The sequence below is a fragment of the Linepithema humile genome, chromosome 1 (genome assembly GCF_040581485.1).
Source record: "Linepithema humile isolate Giens D197 chromosome 1, Lhum_UNIL_v1.0, whole genome shotgun sequence".
NCBI lineage: Eukaryota > Metazoa > Arthropoda > Insecta > Hymenoptera > Formicidae > Linepithema > Linepithema humile.
In genome coordinates this window covers 9567236-9592440 of record NC_090128.1, presented here as the reverse complement: position 1 = coordinate 9592440, position 25205 = coordinate 9567236, and the positions used below count along the sequence as shown (strand labels likewise).

The window sequence follows — 25205 nt, the reverse complement described above, 5'->3', positions numbered from 1 at the left end:
GACGCGCCGCTGGTTTTTCAGTAAATCATCTCCCACGGTTTCTTCGTGGATTATTGCTACGAGTGCTACCGGCGACAGTCGGCTTTTTTCGCGCCGAGATTTTCTCGAAAATTGAAAACTTGCGGAACTTTCGAATCTCTCGTTCTTCGCGTGCGAGCTCACTTAGCTTTAAACGATTTATTAGGTTATTATATAATTTCTTATGTGCAAGTGGAGTTTCTATAACTATCGTTGATTTAATTTGTTTGATGATCGATAGTATTTGATAGAATTATATTGAATTATCGTTGAATCACTTTGATTTTCAGACAGATTTAAGCAGTCGAGTTTAGAACTAAATTGTTCGATACAGATGTTGCAGAAATCGTATGATTTGTTACGACTGATTCTAAGGGTAAGAAAACATTTCATAAAAAAATTAGATGTAAAATTGATGCAAAACTAATTGCTATGTTTGCAGCTTGTTCTGCTAAAAGCGTTAAATTTGCCATAAAGCTTGTACCGAAGAAGAATAAACTTTAAATTTATCAGAAAATGTAGGAGATTTTTATTGCAGCTTGCAAATGGTAAATAGTCTATCTACCAAATGATTTAACGACTGTGATTGAGATTGCTTCCAATTCTCAATACTTCAATTGATTACTCTTTATCGCGTGCAAAAATGCGAATATCCCGACAATACAGCGTTATTACACGTTCGACGATATGGAATTATTCTGACAAATAACGACAAATAAACAAACCGCTTGCCCATGATCAACTATTGTAGCGATTGCAATGCGATGCACTCTTCTGTAACCAGTAGAAGCATAGATAAACTCAAAATGCAAAAGGGACAAATTTTAAGATAGATAGATTAGTTTCAAAAATTGCCCTCTCCATGTATTTATTGCAATTATAAAAACAATTAAATAAAATTCAAAAAAATATATACAAATGTTAGCATAAGTTCGTTATAATATTCACTAATAAGCCATTGTTCTTTAAATTAAAAAAAAATTAATTTACAAAAGTATTTTTACTTTGACTTCAATTGCAATAAAATAAAAAAAGGAATCGGATAATAGACAAACTATTTTGGATGGTAATTATAATAATTGCCGTTATCTTTGTTAATGTTAATTAAAATTGCCAGTAATATCCAAACTGCGTCTAAACAAATGAGCGAGCACTTGCAGGTCTTGCAGGTCGCATGATTAGCGCTTGGTAAATATTGGCGCGCACGTACAGACGTACTCCAACGTATACGCCGATCGGAAAATTAGCATTTACGAACCAGTACACACGTACGAAGACACGCGCGCTCACCGCATACTCGGCCGGTCGGTCGGTCGGCTGCGCGCGCGAATCCGCGATATTAATTGTTACGACGGGAAAGGTAAATAATTATTATAATTGTCCGGTATAATAATAGGATTCCGCGTTGGAGTGCCGCTTACATATCGTTCGTCGTAATAAAGCGCCCATGGATTTCGAGCTCTCGTCCATCGATATCAATATACAGTGGCGAGAGGAGAGAGAGAGAGAGAGAGAGAGAGAGAGAGAGAGTGAGAGACGGAGGGAAGGGTGAGCGCGGGGAAGAAGAGAGAACCGTGTGTTAACGCGTGGAGAGCACCTAGGTGTGCGTGAGTGTGTGTACTCATATAATTATATATGTACATGTATACACAGGGTGGCGCGCTCCACTCGCACGCCCGTGTATAATGCATATCGAGCGGTTATATTATATGCGCGCGCGCGCGCGCCTAAACGAAAAGCCTAAATATACCGGGCGGCGCGTGGGGATCACGCCTATAGGCGGCTATTTGAGCGATAAACAAACGCGGGCGCGCGCTCGCGCGAGGGCGAGCGCGGGGCGCGGCGACGGCGGGGCGCCCGATGTGTCACACGCGGCGAATGGTAAAATGTACACACATATACCGGGTGGTACGCCTCCATTGTGCAGCCCGCCCCGTCGGTGTATCAATTGTGATTAGGGACAAAGATCCGACGAATTATTCCCGTTCCCGGTCTCTAATCTGATAGCCGTGGCGCTCGTGCGCGCACACATCATTGCATCGATTGTTTCTGCATGTGGGAAATCATAAAGGGCAATGCGTTTCAAGTGTCTTCATTGTGCGATAATAATGAAACGCTAATCAAGTGTATCTGGGCGCCAGCGAGAGCCGTCCCTCTCCTCCCACCTGCCTCCGCGCGTTTGGCCTTTCCCTCCGATCCCGCTGACTCGCGGATTAATTACCGGCTACGCAATGCTTAAATTATTTTTCTCCCCATCGAAACAAACTCACGCAAAGCGAGTAACCCTATCTGCGCGAAAGGATTCGCCCGGATCGTCCATAAATCGAGGGCCATTCATTATACGAAACGATACGTACGTACGTATGTACGTACGTACTTTCGGCCTCTTCCGCTGCGAGCGAGAGATCGAACACTCGCGATCAGCATTTTGCGCTGAAAAACGCGGCTGCTGTTTCTCTTTTTTCTTATCATGCCGCGGCATCGTCAATCTTGGATGGATCGCTGAAGGTAATTGAACGGGATATCACCCAGTGCAGCTTTTTTCTAGCTCGACCCCTTAGAACGTCGATCCCCAATTTGGATATGCAATTTCCTGATGAACGACGTACACGCGATTATGTAAATCTCATACGGTCTTATTACTTTTTGAAAATTAAAAACGCTTCGTTAAGATTAAAAGTTTTCCATTTTTTTCCACGATAATTTTTAACTTTAAGAAAAATCACACGTTATTAAAACAAAAATGGTTTGTCAAAAGAAAATTTACGTTTTATTCTTAATTCATCAGAGAACAAGTCAATTATCATTCGCGAACGAGAGGAAACAAAAAGAAAAAAACAAAGCCACTTGTAAGTATCATAAAAATTTTTGGGCTAGCCCACGGGGGTTTTTTATGGCTTCATCGAGCTGCTTTCATTGCCGACACTGTAACAGTATCTATTCAAAAGAAAGAGAGAAAGAGAGAAAGAGAGAGAGAAAGAAAAAGAGAGAGAGAGTGTTACAAGAGCCGAGGGATGAAAAACCGAGGGATAGACAGGCGAATCAATCGCAAACACGGGAGGGTTTTGGCGTTTCTAGTGGTGGGTCACGACACTGGGTTACCGGGTGTGTGCACCCTCACTCGAACTCGCTATTCCACTCTTCACCCCTTCGAAATTCGGCTCGCGAGAATTCAGTGAATGTTTCGCTTACGAGGGACGCGCGCGATGCATCGTGCAACGATTCACGATTGTGGTTCCGTAAATTCAACGACTTTTGCGTCGGACGTCCCACTTTGCTACATTATTTTTTTTTATATCAGATTCTTTTGTCAACTTATAATTTATTGTAAGTAAAAACGCGCGTGGCAACATTTAAACTACCAAGTAATTAAAGATGAAAAATACAGAACATTTTTGACAAACTAACCTTCAGGAGAAATAAAATAAAAATTTGTAATTGATTTTAAATTAATTTTTCTTCAACAAAATTTGAATTTACAATTTATATTCCTAAATGATATATGACATTAAAAATCAAAGAATTAAAAATGCTGCTCTTCTATAAATTGGTCAAAAAGTTTGTCATTAAAAAATAATGCAGTGGAAATAAAACATCCTAACAAACCTGGCTGTATCAAAGCTAAAAATTCTCTTTGGAGAAGAGATAATTAATGTATTTTGTAAATAAATAACAAGCGTATTATTAAATACCACTTCGCACCTGCAGAAATAACTGTGTCGCCGTGAAAGATTTTTGAGAAAAAAAATTAAAAACTTTTATTTTAATCTTTATAAAAAACTTATCATTCGCGGATTAGATTTATAGATGTAAGATATAGTACTATGTTCAAAACGTATATATCTACTCTATAATTCCACTAAGGACGCACGCCGATTCTCACTATACGGAAGATTCATTTTCATTCTCGTCACACGGTATCAATCGAATCGATGCGAAACCGGTTCGACGTCGAGTCGGCGCGCTGCGTTGCACGGTTTTGCGATCCCGCGGGCCGTAATTTTCCTATCGCGGATTATAAAACCCGACGATTCTATCCCGCGGGATATTGTTTGTCGTGTAAATATTACCGAAACACTTCGCGGCAGGCGGCGGGCGCATGTAACTCCCGTGCGTTGCGTGTGCGTGGCTGGCTCCGTGCTTCCGATACGAGTTGCGAACTTTTGGGTTTCCATTTGGCGGCGCGTCCCGATTGGACGAATCGACATTGTCAGAGGGTTATCCCTAGCACCCCTCCCGGATACGTCACGCACATTCGCGTGGACTTATGGGCATAATTCGTCGGTATTATTTTGCAAGAGAGAGGGGGCCGCGCGCACGGACCGCGCTGCGACCATACAACGTGTTTTAATCTACAGCCACGTAGTTTGGTTCTGTCGTGTTTACCGGCCTCTTCTACCCTTTGTCGCATCCCCTGCTCTCTTTGGGAAAGTCCCTTGAGACCGAATCGAACCGGGACCACCTGACCTCGTTTCGGTAAGGGTGCAGATACGACGAGTTTGACAAAAATTACTCATTTATGCGCGATTTGCTATAAATTAGTATAGATTCGGATATGAATGTGAATCGTTCAATCTTTTTCTCTTTATTTACATAATATCTTTAGAACAGTAGCGAAATTACTATTATTATCCGGAATAGAAGGCAACCGTGCCTCCATCATGAAAGTTCTACGATAAATTAGCAAGAATATTTTATCATGGAAATAAAGCTAAAAACGTAATTTCCGAAAAGCTAAAACGATTCACATCCATATCGGCACTATTTATAAAAAAAAATCGACATCTGAAAGTAAGCCTTCTTACCCAAAAACTTTACATAAGTTGATGAGAAGATAAAGAAATAAAAACTTATTACAAGAACCATTTATTCAAAGAAATTTATGCTACGAAGTCACGGCACTAGAATTATTTTATACGAATGCTGATTTTTTATAAATAAATACTATACATTAATCTATATTTAAATTTCCCTGCTGCATCATGTATGCGGTATAATCAAAAAAGTCTCGATTCACTTGGCGCATTTTACAGTCGCTTGGTAGCGACAGTAAGACGTCAGCATTTTTATTCTTTTTTCAGACTGTTCGCGAGCGGACACGGAAACACTGGGCAATTACAAGCATGCGATGCCGGACGGGAAGAGCAACGGGAAACAGAAGGACGGAAAAAGAGACGGAGAAAGAGACGGAGAAAGAGACGGAGAAAGGGGATGGTACTCGGTGGAAGAAGTGCACAGCCGCCAATCACGAGGTGTCAGCGGCGGCAGGCTGTCATTAGGCGATTAAATTCCCGTAGCAGCCGATCTGTCTTCGTTCGCGTAAATCTTCATCAAGTTTCGATTTTCCGCGCGTTTCGGAGCGAGACGCGAGGCGAGCGACGCGAATACTGGCGGCGGCTCCGCTCCGAAGGGCAAAAAGCACCGTCACCACGGTGGTGATCAATAATACATCAAAGAATAACGGTGAGAATATCGAGAACGGCCGGTCGAATGTCGCGACGGCTAAAAGTAACTCCACGAGACGTCTCTCACCTGCGTTGGAAAACATTTCAATGATAAATTCTCTGACAAACTCGGAGTCCGCGGTGCGAAAATGGATGTCCATTGCATTACAATTGTTTCGTTCTTCGCGTTACGCGCCTCGGCAATTAGTTCTACACGTTATAAATTTAAAACGATTAATATGTACATGTATGTATCTTGAACATAAAAGAAAACATAGTAATATTTCATTTTTTATACTCAAAGAGTGTTGTAATATTGACAGTTCGAGCGGCAGACTGATGGGCTTTGCGTGAAACTTTTGCTGGAGGAAGACCAAATTTATCACAATGTATTATTAAAATATCTTACAGTTGCGATGAGACAAACTGTACATCGAATTAATAAAGGCAATTACTCAACGCTTTTATTTATTGAAATAACCACCAGAAACGATGTTTTTCTAAACGTGCGCGGGACCTGCCTTAAATATGCGCATTCAATAATTTATATTGAATCAGCGGAATAGAACTAACGTATTGGCAATCTGTTTATGTAGCGACAGTTGTGAATATTCAAATTATAGACAATCATTCTCAAGGCTGAATAATACATTTGTTTGTTATTGCGCGACACAATGGCTATAATACTGTACTTTTAATTTATGATAATTCATCTACCTTCACTGAATAAATGATACCATAAAACACAATGACGTCGGAATGAGAATCCAAACTTCGCACGCGCGCGTTTCTGATATGAAAATTTATTATATACGTAAATGATGTCTTGAAATTGTGCACCTCTCAGCAAAAGTGGAATCAACGTCTCGGCAAAAATTTGATAACCTTTACCGTTATTTTTTTCTTTAATTTAAATGTTCAATTATTCGACGAAATAAATTGAAATGAATGACCGCGCGATTGTGCAGTTATCTTAAAGTTTATTAATAGGCAAAGTTATATATTGGCCCTTTCGCATTTCGATAGCAACAGAATAATGGCATCATATCCATTTCCATCTATCTGAAACTCGTTTCGCCACAATCCATCTCTCTTTAATCGACGCTAACTTCGACGCTGCCGATGTCTCTCTGTTTCTGGTAAACAAAAGCAGTCTCATTTCGAGCACGCGTATATCTCCGTGATAATTTACGAGATCCTCGTCGGCCAGTCAGGATCGAACGTGCCATAGCATTGCGATTCCGCCGCATAAGCATACGCGTGCACACGAGCGTGTTTGCGCAGCGGCTGCTTAAAAAGGCGTGTCCTCGGTCGCCGACACAGCAATCATCGCGAAAATTGCGCGGTTTCCAATTGCGCGTATTGAAAACGGCCAACAAACCGTGGACGGTCGCTCGCCCGCGCGCCCGTTCGCTCGCTGGCTGGCTGACTCTCTCTCTACCAGGGTCGGGATTCTATAATATTAAAGGTAAATATCCTTGAACGCTCGGTCATTAGAGCGAGCGATGCGTCCCGGCCGGCCCCGGACTCCCGCAATGATACGGTACGGCGTGCGTCTTATGTAAATTTCAAGGCACGCACTTCACCGAGGAGAAAAATTCATGCCTGTCCCGCCGGCCAAGGTCTCGTTTCCTCTTCCTGCGCGTAAAGCACCCGCGACGGGTCGGAAAACCCGGAGAAAGGGAGCGCCGAAGAAACCATCGGATGGTATATCTCTCTCGGATTCAGAAACGGCGGGGACATTAGGAGACTCATCGCCGTTCATTAGGACGTCATGTTTTTTTTCTACTGATAACGGGCTGTTCCGCTTCAAGACGATTGTTTTTCTAATGTCTTCATAATTTCATGCGTAGCTATTTTAGCGTGGCTAGTCATTATGAAGAGTTGGAAAGAAGACAGTTACGTAGCTTTTCGAACAATTAGATTATATTTAGCTTGACGCAAAAAGTTTGTTCTTTGTTCGTGAAAGTTTATTTTACATAAAGTTATTAATTTCTATTTCAAGAGTTCGGAATGTTTTAAGTCAGATAAATAAAAACTTGTTTTCTGATAAAGAGATGTATTAAAGTCGATTGGTTTTTATAATATAATGCTAATTATTTCGATTGATAAGAATTAGAGTTTTTGAAACGCTGTAATTCTGTCTTAAATTTTTCTTGCTAAATATGACACATTTTTTGCACCAACCTAATAACATTTATTTATTATGGTCCGTTAATCATATTTAACTAAATGTGGATATAGTAGCTATGTATGTTAAAAAATATAAATGCAGCTAGTTCTTTAGAATTTCGCAAAGAAAGAATCCTATCGATAATCATTCAAACGCGTTTTGGCTTTCATCGAAGCCCACTGTCACGATTTCGGTGCTCACGGATGCTTCGTAATGGATAATGAGTTTCCGTCGTTTCGCGGTACAGCAGATTCAAACGGAAAATGAGAAAAAGAGAGAGTGAGCGTCTGACTCGCGTTACCAAGAGAGAAAGTAGAAGAAAGAGACGAAAGTAGCGGTGGACCACACGCACACACAACTTACACAACGCATATATCCTCCACAAACACACACACACACACACACACACACAATCGTCAAGCGAACGTGACCGAGGCGGACCGAGTTCATATTGTAATGCGGAGGTATCCATCCCGCTGCATTATCGTACAGTCCGCGACAGCAGCCGTGCGCTGCGCTTCCGCGAGCGTGCTCCCCGGCACGGAACGGCCGGTACATACACGGCCGTGACACGAGCGTGCCCCTTCGTCTCCCTTCGCGATGCAATCCTGACCATTACAATATATATATATATATATATATATATATCTTTATCGTTTCAGCAACCGCAGCGGCGACAGCAGCGAGCTCTCGTTGTCGCGAAACGCGGCAGGTAAACCTCTCTCGAAGCAAACCTCTCTCGGAGTGACCCCCCCTCGGGTCTGAAGAATCGCCGAGGGCACATGTTGCAGGGAAGGCAAGAAAGATTCCTTTGGGGCACTCGAAATATTAAGTCGTAACCCGTCCGTGGCCAGATGGGTGGTCGCGAGCGGGTTGCATGCGCCGTCGCGAAGAAATGCAAAATCGCCCGTACGTGCCCGAGTCCGCGTCCATCCGACTGTCCGTCTCGTACGAGCGCGAAAGTGCATTCGTGTGCGCCGCGCAGCGGATACGGACGACGATTAGAAAACCGGAAATGACGAGCGCAGACCGAGCGAGCGAGCGGACGCACGGCTCGATCGTCTCTCTTTCTCTCCGTCCCTCTCTCGTCGTGGGATCTCCCATGGAGATCCAGGGGGAGAATGGTAATCAGTCCGGCCGCGACTGTACCGAGATAAACGAATCACGTATTATTATAATGGCCAGTTGCTAAATGGTTTTTTTCAATCCGTCCATCTCCGTCCGCCTGCGCCGGTCGTCCGTCTCTCCCCTTCCCTCGTCTTATCGTCCCTACATAGTCCACGGACTCGTCCGACCGCCTCGCCATTAATACTTCATTATAACCGTAATGAAAATAATAAGAAAGGCCATTTATCCGAGTCCGTGTAGTTTGCCGTTTCTTCCTTTCCTTCTTTCGTTCTCCGCGTCGAGTCCGCGCGTCTCTCTTACTCTTTTTCTTTCTTTCTCCCCCCCGGTCGTTCTCCCTTATTACTTTATACATACATTGAATGAGAATAGTGTTCTCGGCCCTGAGATGAACGATTTGTCCCGTCCGTGATGGAAATCGCGAAACGTTCATTAGACGCAGCAATCGTTCGAATAGTAATAACTTGCTAATACTAATGATATTAATAATAATTTTGTATTTTCGAACGTGATATTTGCTGGTGGTTGCACGTTGCACTACCAACCGCTTAAAAATTAAAATGTATCTTTTTATGAATTTTAGACAATTTTTAACAAAATTATAACAGCACAATGGCGTAACAGCATTTTGCGTCCTATTCGCAAAAAACTTCTTTGCTGTTTAATTTTAATGCAATATATATTTAGTTTTATAAATTAGAGTTTCATAAATGTTTTACCTTTAATTTTTTGAAATATACGGAGGAACATGTTTATTTTACTTTGTGCCACACACAACTAACTCGCTATCTGTAATGCGATATTTAAGTTTTCGCTTTTAAAACATCATGCGCGACGCATTCGACTTTACAGTATCATCATGCACTGTGCGGCGCATTCAGTTTCACATCCTTACATTTCGCTTCTGCAGTACATTATGATACATTCAATTTTACATACCGCGCGCACGCTTGCGGTATTGCGGCCCGAAGCGTGTCGTTTCCAGTAATGATCGACGACAGCAATAACAAAAAGGGAAAAAAAATCGATCCCTCGACGACGATGTCCTGACATTCAGCCCGGCGGTGAAGCAGACCCAGCGCAGAAAGAGAGAGAGAAAGAGAAAAGACGGAACGGGGTATTTTCATTAGCATAAGATTCTTTTTAGTAATCTCGCATAATGCTTCTCTCTCTCCTCCCTGCTGCCTTCCCCACCAGCCGGAAAGCAGGAGCAGGCATGCCAGAGCCTATCATTATAGAGAAGGAATCATTGGATGATCTTAATCATGCGAACCGCTCTCCGTGCCTTCGTGCCGGCCAATCGCGTCGGCCGATTTCGAATAATGGTTTCCAGCGGCGTTGCGCTAAACTCGGAAATGCACACTAACGCGCGGGTCCGAGAAAACTATAACCGGCAACGAACCGGCAACGAACCGTTTCATATTCATTACCGAGTGACTAACCGTTTCAAGTTGAAACAAAGAAAATATGGAAGGAAACATTTTCTGAGAATCGTTGAAAAAGATTTCCATAATTGAAGAGTGATATTTCCAAAGTAATAAGCCCGAATGATAGTTCTACAATATCCACAATTATTGTATAATTAATACAATTTATGTAATCAAAAAAATTTCAATTTGTAGGAGGAATACTTGAAAAAAGAATTTTTTTCAAAGATTTAGAAAACTAAATAAATTAAATGATGCCGTGATATATGAAGTGCAGAAAGCATATATGCATATATTCTGTAGAAAATGTTTATAATTTTTAATCAATCATAATATATGACATTTCCTCCAACAATATCGTCAAATGTTCCATCAATTTCAATTGATTCAGTCTTGCATGTGAAATGCGAAGAGAGCGTAATATCCAGTGCACTTCAATATCAAAATCGTGAGATCTCGAGAACGAATGAAAGAAACGAATACGAAGGAAAGAAACGTTGCGCGATGCGAACGGATTTGGTACGACCCCTTTAAAATCGGCCGCAATCTTCTCTCTTTTCTCACCCTCTTTCTCGCACTGTCTCTCTCTCCGTTCTTCCCGTAGCCCCTAATCGCGAAAGGTCGAGAGCCTTGACCGTGGCAGCTCGACCTATCTCAATCCGCAGCGCAGGCGAAGGGACGAGGTTGCCGCCGCCGCCGCCGCCGCCGCCGCCGTAAGGGCTTCCACCCTTAAATTCCGGACAGGAGCTTTGTGGCCGTTAAGGGGTGGCGTGGGTACGGCGCGGCGAGGACGGCACGGTCGGACGAAGGGGGGCGAGGGGGGAGGGAGGAGGTGAGGGGGAGGGGGCGGTGGTGATGCCGGTGGTTTCACCGTCGTGGAAGTGGAAGTGGCGTGGGACTCCACCACACCGGCCCGGCCGCGCGCGTTTCATCCCCGGGAAAACCCGTGAAAACCGCCACTTGTTGCGTTACCTGCTCTCTCTCGCGGCGTGCCCTCGATTGAACGAATATATACCGGTGAGTATATACCGCGTGTATTTGTACACTCGCCCATCCCCTCCCCCCTCTGGCATCCGCCGAACCGCGCGCTCATATTATATACGCCGGTGACTCAATGAAATCGGAGTACCGCGAAAAAGTTGAGTTACGTTAATGATGTCGTGCGGGCGCGCGAATTTAGCGGCGGCGGCCGCCGCCGCGTAACGCCCCGGCTTGCATTTCCGAACTTGTTGATCAAACGAATCGCAGCGCCCAATTAATTTCTTCCAGGCCTATCCTTTCCACGAGATACGATGACTCGGCAATGAATTGCATCTGCACATACGTTCAATAAAGAGACTGAAAGGATGAATCGATGGAGCGGATATATGTCAAACGCGTGATATAATTTTACCGAACATTATCATTTCGCCATCGTGAGAAACATTTATAATGACAACGGTAGCGCATAATCAAACTGCGAGAAAGCCGTCGAGAAATCCGCAAACACCTATTATCGACTGCTTGTGGCGACCTTGAAGATTCAAGGAGATTCCAAAAATCGAGTCAACAGCTCAATGAAAGGGGGACCTGATGCTCGAGCAACGGTGGCTGCGATAGGAAATGAGAGGGAGGGGTGAGCGGTGAGCGCAGATTTGCATTCGAGGCGTGCAATTTCCGACGTTTTCGCCCCTTTTTTGCGAGATTGTTTCGAATTTGTCGGCCCGGTCTCGATAGGTAGCCCGATTCTATCCCCCTTTGCTCGCCGCCCGACTTCCCGTCGCGGTAAGAAGTCGACACCCTGCACTTACTACCGGCTAGACGCAAAAAATGTCGACTCCGACATCGACGGGATTTCGGGAATGAAGTGTTTTCCTCTCCTCCCTTCTCGTTCTTGCTCTCTCGCTCGTCCGCCGTGATTTTCGATGTAGGCGCTGATCACGGGAGTAGGTAATATCAGTGCCCCGGGGCCGCCACCGTCCAAACAGCGCGCATAAGGGCTACGCCGATCATGCTACCGGGTACCGAAGCGCCGAATATCGAAATTACCTCCCTCTCCGTTCACCCGTCCGCCCGCGGAACTAAGACTCGATCGATATAATCATCGGTCTCTCACCTGCGGCCACGAATCGATACGCGCGCGCTCACCGTGCGCCCCATGGAAAAGGTGGCCCTCGAGCAGGGCTGAGGGACTGAGGGAGACCGCGTCGGGGAATGAAGAGGGGACATCTCGAGAGGAAACCACTGCCACGAATCCGAAATCCCATTCAGGGAACCGAGCTCGGAATTCCACGATCGACGAAATTTATCCTGCGCGATCCCTGCATGAAAACTTTCAACATTTCGAGATGTGACTTTAAATTTACTTATCTGGACATTTAAAAATTTTGTTTATATTTTTATTATCTTATCGCAGCCTTAATTATTTTTACCGCTTTTTTTATATTTCTTTAATTTTTCTAAACTAAAAAAGTAATTCGAACAATTATATTTATAGTCTTACTTTCATTAATAGTTAAATATCAGCAATAAATTTATAAATCGAAATCGTATAAAATAATGCAATAGATAATTTTACCTTTCTATTTAAATATTGACAACCGATTAAAAATCAAAATCTGTCTAACGTTGTCGAAGAATTTACCTTTATTATGATTAAATATTAATGCTAATGAAAAATAAAAATCTCGATATCAGAATTGATCAATATCAATCATATTGGTGCAAAGAGAGTGAGTGGATGTGCCCTACAAAATCGTCATCTCTTATTAATTCTCAGAGACAGAGCGTTGTAATTTTCATCGTTTCTTGTTATAGTATTATCTTATTTATTAGAGATGACAATCGATAAATAATACAGCTGCGTGCTATTGTAAGCGCGACAGTCCAGCAAATGACGTAAGGACGTAAGGAGGTTAATCGAGTCCTCGCATCGCGATAAGGACTCCGCTCTTGGCGTCTACCAAACTCGATTTCCGAATCAAAATCAACACGCTTCGACCATCGATTGAACGTAACGCCGATATTATTTGCGATAACGTATACGCGCATACAATAGAGAGCAAATTTAAAATTGATTTTAATCGTGCGTTCTTTCGCACCATCTTGGTTGTTTGACTCACTTAATGTAGGATCCAATTAATGCGCGATTCATTAACACCATGAAAATAATTAATCATATTTGCTCTATGGAGATTAGATTTTAATTTTTAAGAGAACGAGTTAAGTGGAGTTAGATAACTACAGTGAATAACTTTATAATTAGATAGCAGCAACTAACTGCATAACTACAGTCAAGTCTGTTGCTTATGTCATTTTCTAAACTATAACTTCATAACTATAGCTCTACAATAATTGCAAATGGACGGGCAAGCGCCGTTCGAGCGTTGTTCTTAATTATTAGCGTAAGAACATCAACGCCGGGTGATATTTGCATATTTTCGCGATCGCATTGATTCACCGGATTGAATAGAGTCTGATCCACGAATTTCTGGGTCAGCTGTGGTGCATTGTTGCTTGTAGCAAGACAATTGCAACATACTTGTAGCAATGTAGCACCGTCGGCCGCTCGCGGCGCAACCTTCGTTTCATTAAATCCCCGCGCAGCCGCCACCCGGACTTTGTTGGAATAAAAAGTGGGATATTAAAATTGCAAATTAACTTTTGTGGCGGTCCCAATCTCCTCTCGCTCCCTTCTCGCCAGCCTCTCCGACGATTCGCGGTAGAATGCGGTAACATCGACGAACTGAGCTTGCGGCCTGCACGCATATGTACGCACACACGCAACGCCGGGCACAGCACAAAGAGATGTTTTAAAAAGGCTGGCCGTAAAAATTTCATCGTAATAACCTTAGAAATTTTATAGAAATCGTAAATTTGCCGGGGTGGCGCGCTCGCCGTCCGCCCGCGAAACCAGCTGCAATATTTAAACGCCCTTCAGAAATAATTGGACGACTGGTTGTTCCGCGGCAAATGGTCCGAACGGGAGGGAGGGGGGAGAGAGAGAAAGAGAGAGAGAGAGAGAGAGAAAGAGAGAGAGAGAGAGCAAAAGGTTAATTACCGCGTAAAAGAAGAAAGGGGAAGAGCGGGAGAGAAAAGAGCTTCTACGCGGAAAAACTGACACGAAATAAAAAGGCAAAACTGTAAAGGAGAGATGTATAAATATAATTCGCATTCGCGGAAAATCTCGGAGCGCGTTGGGATATCGCAGATTGCTTGCAAAAATAGCTCAAAGAAGCGACCTTCGTACGCAAGATCGGAGGATAATCTGTCACGATCGAGAGTCCGCGAGCTATGGTATCCTTGGTTGTAAATTCTGCGTGTACGCGCGCGTACTAAGCGCGAGACGCGCGGGATAATGATACGGTATTTCTGGCATTCCGATAATTCGCCATGATAAATCACGCCTAAACGGACGCGCGCGATGCTGTAAACACACGTTGCGCCGCGCGTCCGCCGATCCTGAAAGTCGAAGATTGATGATATTTTATAAGTTCGTCGGCAGCGTTGAAGCGGAGACGCGCAAATCGAGAGAGTCCCTAACCGGCTCGCTCGACGACTTACTTCGAGTCCCGCGAGAAGCCCATTCGGTTGTGTTTCAGTTCTCGAAGAGTTATGCACTTTTTTATATCTTCCGAAATCATATAATTTCGATTGTCGTCACTTTTCGTAATTATGAGAAAGTTAAAGATTGAATCACACAATTTCTCAGTGCTATTTTCGAACGTAGGTACTTAAAGATTTAAAGTCAAAATAATTCTAAATACATGCAAATAAAAATTAAAAAGAAAATAAAAGCTACTTTCCCAAACAATATTTTACTATTTAAAAAATATGTATAAAAAGAGTATATAAAAAAATATTCTACTTCTATCCGCTTTGGACATCTTAAACAGATTCTAACAAATTGTTTGACGTATTTTGACGTTTTCTAGAGTGATTCTCATAAAAAGCCTCTTTCCGTCATATTTGATGCTTTCTTCTTTTCTAATACGCTCGAACGTAATTTCAACTGTCTTTACCTTTTGTAAATCGCCCATAAGGCGAGGACCGAGAAGCGGCCGAGACGAAACCTCTTTATCGTTTATGTCGTGAACGAAATATACGTATATATATATGTATATATTGCGGTCGCAAAGACATCGAAAACCGACGTCAAACGTCCCGCATTAAATTACATTGCATTTCCATGGCGGATAGACGAGAGACACGGTGCATATGCATACCTGTCCTTTGTCCGGCGCGATGCACCAAAACGGTGTACCGGGTGGGCTGCCCGTGAAATTGCCGTAACAGGACTACCACGATCTCAGGAAGCACGATCACCTCGAGACGACTTGGAATGACTAACCTGAAATGAACCAGAATTAATTTTCTTACGACGCATCCGGCTACATTTGCATGGGGCGGCGATTCGCGGCGCGGAGACGTATCGTTACGCTTTCGGACTCGAAACGTCTGATTCGAATCGTCTCGAGTCCCGGGGTTTCCAAAATTCGCATGCACCCAGTAGATCAAGAGGGGCACACCGAGAGACGTGCGCACACGTATACGGGGCGTCTCTGGACACGTGGTAGTTAAATCGAATTCCCCTGCTGTCCTGTCCGCCGGAGACACAAAGCAAAGGTTGCCGGAGTGGATGGGTCGCCCTGGGCGACCATCTAGCAAATTGCGGTATCTAAGTGCCCGCTGGAAACGGTCCGCTTTATCGCTCGGCTCTCGTCGAGAATTTCGAATTTCGGAAAGTCGCTCTCGCTCACTAGCTCGCTTCGGGGAGATCCCTTCCGCGAGCGCACGAAGAGGGGACTTGCTCTAAATCGCTAGAGCGACCAGAAATCTCGGCGGATTTTCATCATCGCTTGAACTCGGCGACCTCGTCGTAATAATTAAAGTTCCGCGATGTGAGTGAAAGCTAATGACGCTGCGGCGCAATGCGAGCTAAATTATTCGATAAAATATAAATTACTCAACATATTATATTTTCGTCCGTTGTATAACAAGATGGAAATTTAAATATACATATAATGGAAAGCTTCGCTCCATTTTTACTCTTAGACCATTTTTCCGAATCTTTTTCTCTTTTTTTTTCTGAATCTAACACGAAACAATGCAACATTACATTATAAAATAATTTTTAGAATTATATATTTAATCGTTTTTTTCAATAAAACTCACAATTACTGCCTCTCTTAATGCCTAGCAGAGCAATACTAATTCCATCGCGAGCAGAACATAAATTAACCGCGAAGTGTATTATCCATTCCGTTTTGCTACACCATCCATCCTGATCAGACCATCCTGAAAGTGCGTTTAGCGTTTAGATACGAAGGAGACTCAAATATGCAGCGAAGGGTTAAAACAACAGTGACAGATCGGGACGAAACCACCGCGCCGGGGTGGCCGAAGGATCATTAGGAGCGGATTTTCCGCCGCGCGATCCTGATTGCCTCACGTACGACGGTTACGCGTGATCATTCGGTTCGATGATAATTCCTCGGGCGCTCCGGCACGTCCGACTTGGGGAGGACGAGAGAGAGAGAGAGAGAGAAGGGAGGAAAGGGGGGAGGGAACGGAGGAGACGGACGAGGACCAAGAGGGCGATCTCCTACGATCGTACGCAATTACATGCTGAATCTTTAATGGAACGTTTCGAGCCTGGAATTAGTCGAATGCTGTGGAAAGCTATCGCCACGTAATGCAGCCGCGGTCGCTCTCGCGCGGGACCCTCCTTCTAGGTCTCATGCTGCGGATACGTGAGCCCCGGAGACGAACTACCGTCCGCTCTTCTCGAGCCTTTAGGTGATGGGAATCTGGGCGCGTTCTTCCCGCGGGCTCGGCCGTGATTCATGGATCCATTGAAACATTTAAGCGATCGTACACTTTGAAATCGACGGCTCAAGATGACAATTTGATCTATAGTGCTAATATAGTGAAGATTTCACTTATAACTTTTGTACTTTTCGCGCTTTTATAAGATATTCCTAATATAAAAATGTTTTACATTTCCTATAATTTTGCCTTTTATTTTTTCCTTTGGATAAATTAAACGCGTTGTAGTTAGCACAATACTTTTTTAAATGTCAAATAATTTTAACTAAATATTACTCTTAAATTCCGTTAAAAAATCTATGAAAGTTCAAACGCCGAACATACGCGTGCAAGTAAACGCGTGAAAACGCCGGCCGACGCTCTCTGTGGCCTCGGCCGCCCAAGGTACGTCCGTACCTCCCCCTCCTCCTCCTCCTCCTCCTCCTCCTTCTCCTTTTTCTTTGCACGGAGTATTATTCCGGCGTTATTCAGAAGATCGGAATGCAGGTGTACAGTTACGGTTACCAGTAACGCGCCGTATAGGTCCCGCAGTTGACAATGCCGCGACTTCTCGTCGCGGGGGCCTCCCCGCTCACCTCCTCCTTCCCTCACCGTCTACAACGCCGCTCGTCGTCGTGATCGTCATCCTTTCTCGCCCATTCTTTTCCACGCGCGACTCTCTTTATCCTCGCCAACGTCTCTCCCTCCCATCGCACGCGGTCGCTACACGACGCGTGTCTTTAACCTCGTCCACCTCATTGTCGGGTTCGTGGGTGCGTTTGTACGCGCTACGTGCTCGTACCTAGGACTCACGACGACAATCGATAACGTCGTCACGATCGCGGAGGACACGCACACTCCTGTCCCCTTATGTTAATGAGCTCTTAATATTCCGCGCGTTCCGACTCCTTCTGCTTCTTCTTCTCCTTCTCCTTCATTTCCCTCGCTCGCCGTGCTTTATCATCTCCTTCTCATCTGCCGTCTTCCTCGCGCGCGCACGACACGTCCGAGCAATGTTTGCCATTACACAAAGCGGGAATTAATTCCTCTCTTCTTCGATCGCGTGGCTAAATCCGTTACCAAGTCGTTACTAACTTTCGGCGAGTCCTTGTCGATGTACAGTATAATCACTTTCGCAAAAGCTTTCAGATGGGCGTAACTCGAATCGGCTTAAGTCGACTAGTCAAGTCGTTTTTTCTCTCGTCAAATCGTGATTTTTCACATTTCTTTTATTTATTCATATATGCAATCAAAAGACTAAAAGTGAATTTTTCAGAAACTCCTGAGAAATATTTAATTTTTCTACCTTTCTATAAAAATTTCACAGAAACGACAATGAACGACGGGTCAATGAATGCAAAACGAGAAGAATCGAGATCGCTGAACGGATAACAATAGCAATCGCCAAGGATTACATAAGTTCCACGCCAGTGGAGGACATCGTCCTGTGGAATCTGACCGATACTCCTTTCCATTCTGGAAACAGAGACCATTATTCTTGGAAATAAAATGATAGCCTTACGTAAGAGTCTCTTTGTGGGAGACAAAGAATAAGCTCGCGCGAGGACACGAAGAATCACGCGTTTCTGCGTTTAAGAGTCTCCATTCTCGCATCAGCCGTTTCTCGTAGCCCGAACTTGCAGCGGGCTATTTATCATCATCCGATAGTTCGACCGCCCGCCTCGATCGAAAAATTCCATCGACGCAATAAATAATGCCGCGAATTACTGGACGTCTTCGCGGCTCGCCAAGTCCGGCGATTCAATGGTTGTCAGCTCAAGAGGACAGCGAATTCTCATTTGTTTGATCGAGATGTTCATTAAAATTTGATTACTTCTGTCCGTAGCTTTAAAAAATTATTTCCTGCCGGGAAGTCTCATTTGTAAAAATTGAAGATCTTACACTTTTTGTTTCTGTATTACTTTGAAAATAAATTAAATTTCTTTCCGCCTTCGCTTGCTGATATTTTAAATCGGTAATCTTATTTCGCAAAACAACGATCATTTTAAGATGCAAATTATTCTTTTGTATGTTGAAATTTTTCTAAGAATTTAACAAAGCACTGTTTGCCCAGAAATCTTATCGGACCGGAACAAAACGATAATTGGCATACTAGTCGGCTCTCATTCTTCAGGAATCGAGGTTGACAACCGCCATTTGGAGCGCTCACACGAGAGAGGGGTAAGGAGAGAGAGAGAGAGAGAGGAAGGGCAGGCGCGAGGAAATACGCGGGTATAAGTTAGCCGTAAGTAAGTATAAGCGTCGCTCGATCGGATATCTCTCCGGCGCGTTTAAGCCGGTAAGAGACCCGATATCATTAATAATAATTATACAATTACATGTAGGTACGGTATCAGAAGAGGAAAGAGGGGGGGGAGAGGGGAGCCCGGTATAGTTTAGTGCCGTGTTATTATCCCGTTCTCGTCTCGAAGGCGGCGTGAGAGGCACGCCGGAGCGAGAGGAGCCGGCTTTCTGCCCCGGTATAGATATATGTTATTACTTATAATATTTCATCTTCGGAATTGGCGGTTGCGCTTTGTTTATGCCATGGGAACGTCATAGACGGTTATAACTAAGGGTGGAAAACGAGCCGCGCTCCCTTCGCCGCGCCGCATATCGGGCGCGCGGGTTGCAACGCGCGTTGCACCGAACGCGGCCGGCCGGCTGGCCGGCCGACCGAACGTCTCTTTTATACGCGCTCGCCCCTTACGCCGGCATTCAGAGAAACATACTTTTGCGGTGAGTTATACGAACGGCGGCGAGTAGTAGCGGCCTTTTTAACCGTTCGCCCGCCTGTAGAATTTAATTAAACCTGCCTACCCCGCGCGTTCTCGCACCGCGCGCCGCTTTCGCCTTTTACGCGCGAATTTTTCGTCCAAGAATCGCGCTCGCGCCGTTCGCGACTGTGTTTTACAGTTATGCAATCGTAATGCACGTAACTAAGCTTTGACTGTCGCTGAATAATGCAGCCGGTTCCACGTACTCCGCTCGCGGCGGAGAAATATTATGTACACAGCGCGGCGTCGTGTGTGCAAATAGTAACGCTGCGAGCGCGTCTTACAATTCGATCGTATCGCCCCGCCTTTCCCGACGAGGATGAAACAGCCGTAATTCCCTTCAATTGTCATTCAGTAATTACTCGGAAAGTGTGGTATGGAATGAAGGGCCCCGGGCGGTAACGTGATGAGCCGCACGAGGGAAAAACCGTGTGAGGCTCGGAACAATATGTTTATGCTTAGCATAAAGACCATAATTTGCAGACATCCTACGTTGCAACAAAGGTAAAGGAAAATTTAAATTGTTTCTACAGTTTTAATGTTTTCATGCTGGTAAACAAAGTTCTTATTTTCCGCCTTATGGGAATTTAATGATGCTCCGACGTTGCATGATTTATTCATTATAATTCTTATACAAACGGTTTATTTCATATGAATAATGGCATTATTAACAAATATTCAGTAATGCCAGACTTGCGAAGCATTTGAATATCCAATGAATGGCCAGACGTATCCGTTGAATATCTGTGCCGCGCGAACACGCATACAGTATACGTTATACAGTGTGTGCTACTTGTACGCGCCGTACGTGCGAGATATGCCGAGACTTACAAGTGAGTTTTAAAAAGGAGCGACAGAAACGCGGTGCGGGGAACGAGATCGGTTCAGCGACAACGACAAATTATAGGAATCGTGGCGTATTTTTCCCGCAGTATACACTTCTCCGGGACTGAATCGTCGTTGGGTGTATCATTACAGCACGCTGCGATTACCGCGACTGTCCGTAATCTTTTTGCGACGATCGGACGACGCGACGAGAACGCGTTGCTTTACGCACGTCAAGTACGCGGAAAAAAATCGGATCATACCTATATGTGCGAGCACGACGCCGCGAGACCATTCACCGAACCGGACGGACATATATATATATATATATATATATTTATATATATTTGACGTTTCTCTCTCCACCGGGAAAATTTATAACTCGACTGATTGAATATAGGCGGATGCGTTCCGAGAAGTACTATGCCTGATTAGAAAGCTTGGCATGCACGCGGCAATGCATCTGCAGCCCCGCCCATTCCCGCTCGTTCGTTCGCACCCTTTTCTATATGTATATATGAATATATATGCGTTATACAGGGTGCCCCGGGCAACGCCGTACTAAGGTACGGTCATATAAAAGTATTTTACGAGATATAACAAGGTAGTATCATAAAAGTTTTGCTCGGAAATTTCATGTTTTATTTTAGTTTGTGTATGCCTCTGTGCGCTATTTTAACGATTATTATTTATTTTGCAGCAATGCATTCTGTATTGATCATTATTTGCAATATTTATAAACAATTAATATCATTGTAAAAATATTTCTTATTTAATAATTAAAACAAATGTTTTTATGATATGGAAAAATAAAAAGCCATAAAAAATTAAAGTTACCAATCTATGAAATTTGATAGGTGCTTATTTTAATTCAACAAATTTTTCATCTTTTGATTTTTCGTACTTGCTGTCGCATAATTGATAAAGCTGATTGATAACATTTAATTAGGTTCTTTGTATTAATTTAAAAAATCTAAAAATAGATCACATTTAATTTCATCAAGAAAATAGCGACACTCACTTTACCAGAAAATCTGTGAATCAGTAGAACGCACGCAATGCCTGGGACACCCTATACATGCACTGACGCCCCGGTTTCCGCGAGGGGTGGAAAATGATGGACTTTCCGCGCCGTTCGTAGACTCTTTGAAGTCAATTTCACGGTGGATGTAGGGAACGAGAAGTCATGGCGCTCGCACGCGCAAAAGTCGCGTTCTTCCCGGAGAGTGAGAAAATGACACGCAAAGCCGGTCGTCCATGCGTGAAAATAAAACGTCCTGTTTTCCTCTCGAGGGCTCTCTCGCGTATTACGACTCGCGAAAACTTCGGAGCCGGCTCTTGTACAAAAAAGGAGAGAGAGAGCGAGAGAGAGTAAGAGAAAGACAGAGAGAGGACTTTCCTCCTTCAACTACTTTCTACGACTTTCGGCTGCCGTGCTTTTAAGCGGCACTTTAATCGTTTTATTAATCTCTTCCCTCGGATACAAATAATAGTTTCAGAAAATAATATTGTTAAAAAACTGAATGACAGACGATACATGCAAAAATAGACATTCACAGAAAAATTAAATCTATTAGTCTACTAAATTTAACACTTATTTTAATTTGACTAATCTTAACAACAATTAATTTAATTAATTAATGGATTTTACTCAATAGACTTAACATAAAAAAAATATGCTATGCAAATTTTTTTATAAAATTCACTACGCGTCATTAACTTTATAATCTTACTTAATCTATCCCGCGATTTCTTCGATTCAATGACACATAGAGACCGGATACAAAGACAGCATTCGCGTCGATTTGACAAACCAGATCGTTGCTTTCGTCAACGTTTAACCTGCCAATTTCTAGCAGCAGGGCAAAGGCTAGGAAACGCGGTTAGGTCGATCGAGCTGCATCTAATCGCGCACGTGCGCGCGACAACGACGGCCACCGGCGGCAGCATTTAATCGACAAGCAGCACCGGGGGTTTGCGCGAGTCGCACGATGTAAACTAATTACTCGGCACTTTGCGCACCCGAGCGCCACTCGCTTTCCCCGCGCGCTCTAACCACCCTCGGAATCTTTGGCCGGCGGCTAATTGACGTGTCGAGTTACTTTTACGAGTGATCGACCGGAGCGTTTCGACAGGAGGCACGATTGCACGGCGCAGCTATGCAAGCGTTTAACTCCAATCACGGCAACATAATGTTATAAAATAATAGATCTCTTTCTAATTAAATCGAGTTTCACTAATTCATTGATTCGAGATAATAATCTATCTATAGTTACGTCAGAGAAAATATTTATAGAATCGGGATACACATACGCGAAGTACGTGTTACTGATACACATTTTGTACATATATGTACTTCAAATGTTTCCTAACATAAAATTATGAATAGATTTATATCGCGAATTATGTCGCAAATTATACATTGTTTAAGATAAATTTTGGAAACGTAGTTTTTAAAATCATCTAAATATCTTTCAATTTTCTGAAATTATAATGCAAAAATAATCTTATTTATTTATATTAATATATGTATATGTTAAAAGCTTCTCGAGCCATCGCTGGTTGTTGGTGCGAAAATTTTATCTTATTTATTTAGTTTACAATTTAGAAAATAAACATATTATTTATTGCACAATTAAGCGATGTGTAAATTAATGAAATATGATCTTTGGTACACGTATTTTCTTAATTAGAAACAAACTCGCATATCTATTTGCAAAAAGCGCCCGTAAATAAGACCGGTCGATACAATATTTCAAAGTGTGATTATGTAACAATCGCAGTCGTATCCACAACCATTTACGCGCGGTGCAATATCCACGAGTTATCTGAAATCGCTTTACAAGTATACAGCGTCGTTCGGGCTTATCGGCGCATAGCCCCGATAAAATTTGCAGCTCTAAAATCTGAAGCACATGTTCCTTAGTCAGCGATCCCACGTGAAGCGCGCGCGACACCGCAATTCAGAAATCGTAAAGATAAAGCGACATCTTCAATCGCTCAGAGTTTTTTCAAGCGGAAACGCGACGGGGGAGGGGGAGGGAATTAGAATAAAGCGCGGCAGTGTGAAAACATCTTTCATCGGAGAACGAGATTCTCTTGGCAAAAATCTCTGTTTATATTACATACTATAATCGATAGCTTAGTGTCAATCAAGAATTTGCTTTTGTGTGTTTTGATAATAGTTTCGAAAATAATGTTCATATTTTGTAAACGTTTACCATTTCCTACGTCTGTTTGATCAGACGTATTTGTATCCACTGCCGTAATTTTTGGGAAACAGTTTCCACATATATCACCATCTTTTTTCATTCTTTTTCTTGCCTTCGTGTTTTCACCGGATGAGCAAACACATAAGCACATATGCATAACACGTACATACGCTCGTACACGACGATGTACGACGAAGTCCGCGCGAATTAGGTCAGTTTATCCCGCTAATGGGAAATATAAAGTCGTATGCACAAATACGCGCGTAAATTAAATTTAACAACCGTCCCGGCGATACGTGTGATTTACCGTTGTGTTTGTGCTTCGCATACAGCCACGAAGTATGTAATAAAATAAACGGCCTCGTGGCGGAGTGGCCGGGGCGCACTTTACAGTTTATCCGGTGAAACCGCGCGGTTACAATAATTTACACGTTTGGCCTCTTTACATTGTGTACATACACGAAAAGGAAGGAGACGAGACGCGCGACAGAGTGGTCAAGGCGAAAAGTAGCAATATTGAGGTTGCCGAACTCGCTCAAGTCCGGTTAATGCGACGCGATAATTAAAGTGAATGAAGATGTTCACAGTGATTCTATGTTTCGAATTTTTCGGAACAATCTCGAAAGAGAAAATATCAGTATAGTAACAAGTAGCTGTGAAAACAAATCACTACTATTATTTATATATTATTTCATTATTATTTTAATATAACTCTCTCTCTCTCTCTCTCTTTATTTTTCATTTTTCATTATACATTACTAATAATGCTGCAAATATTGCATACTCTTCGTCCACTTGCACCTTTCATTGTTTTTCTTACTAAGAATCAACTGGCCGGAGCGGAAAAAAGCCGCCCGATGCTCGTCTCCAAGTGCTCCCATCGCGATTGTTATTGCTCCGCGAGCAGCTGTTGTAATTTCAGGTAATTCGAACGATCCGGCTGCGAATCGGCCGCGTCGAAACCGCTGCAGTAGCGAGTTATTTGTTGCCGGCGAAGTTCGCGCACAGAGCCGATCGAGCGAGCCGCGCCGCGCGTCGAGAGCGAGCGATAATATTCGCGCGGCGAGTGTTATGAGAGAACGCTCATCCGCGTCTGTTATTCTACGAAGAAGTACGCGGACTCGTTCCTATCGACCCCGGCCCGCGTCGATTATCACTACGTGATACCGCGTATGAGCGCGCGCGCACGATCGATTCTCACGCTACGCGCGTTTTGCGAAAATATTCAAATTTCTCGCCGAATACCAAGTTCTTTGCGGGACTCCGCCGAGTTCTTAACGAGGTGGCAACATGTCGAGGCATAATCTGCATATTTTATCATAGTTAAAAACACGATATTGTTATTTAAACGATGGTGAAGACAGAAGAAAAACAGAATATTTAAGATAAAATCTTTTCCAGCAACTGAATCTCAAAGT

General features: G+C 43.4%; 1 protein-coding gene and 1 long non-coding RNA gene across 4 annotated transcripts in view; one reads left to right on the top strand and one right to left on the bottom strand.

Moving 5' to 3' along the window:
- The window catches only part of LOC137001681 (uncharacterized), a 269408-nt gene extending 263445 nt beyond the window's left edge, over positions 1-5963 (top strand). Inside the window, exon 3 of the long non-coding RNA XR_010891599.1 lies at positions 5100-5963. This is a non-coding gene — a long non-coding RNA (uncharacterized lncRNA). The remainder of the gene's footprint in view (positions 1-5099) is intronic.
- LOC105672861 (protein bric-a-brac 1-like) overlaps positions 1-25205 on the bottom strand; it is a 340962-nt gene that overhangs the window by 295226 nt on the left and 20531 nt on the right. For all 3 annotated transcript variants that reach the window (XM_067359977.1, XM_012368048.2, XM_012368051.2), the window contains one exon: positions 15392-15516. The gene's annotated coding sequence lies outside the window, so the exon portion shown is untranslated. The remainder of the gene's footprint in view (positions 1-15391; positions 15517-25205) is intronic.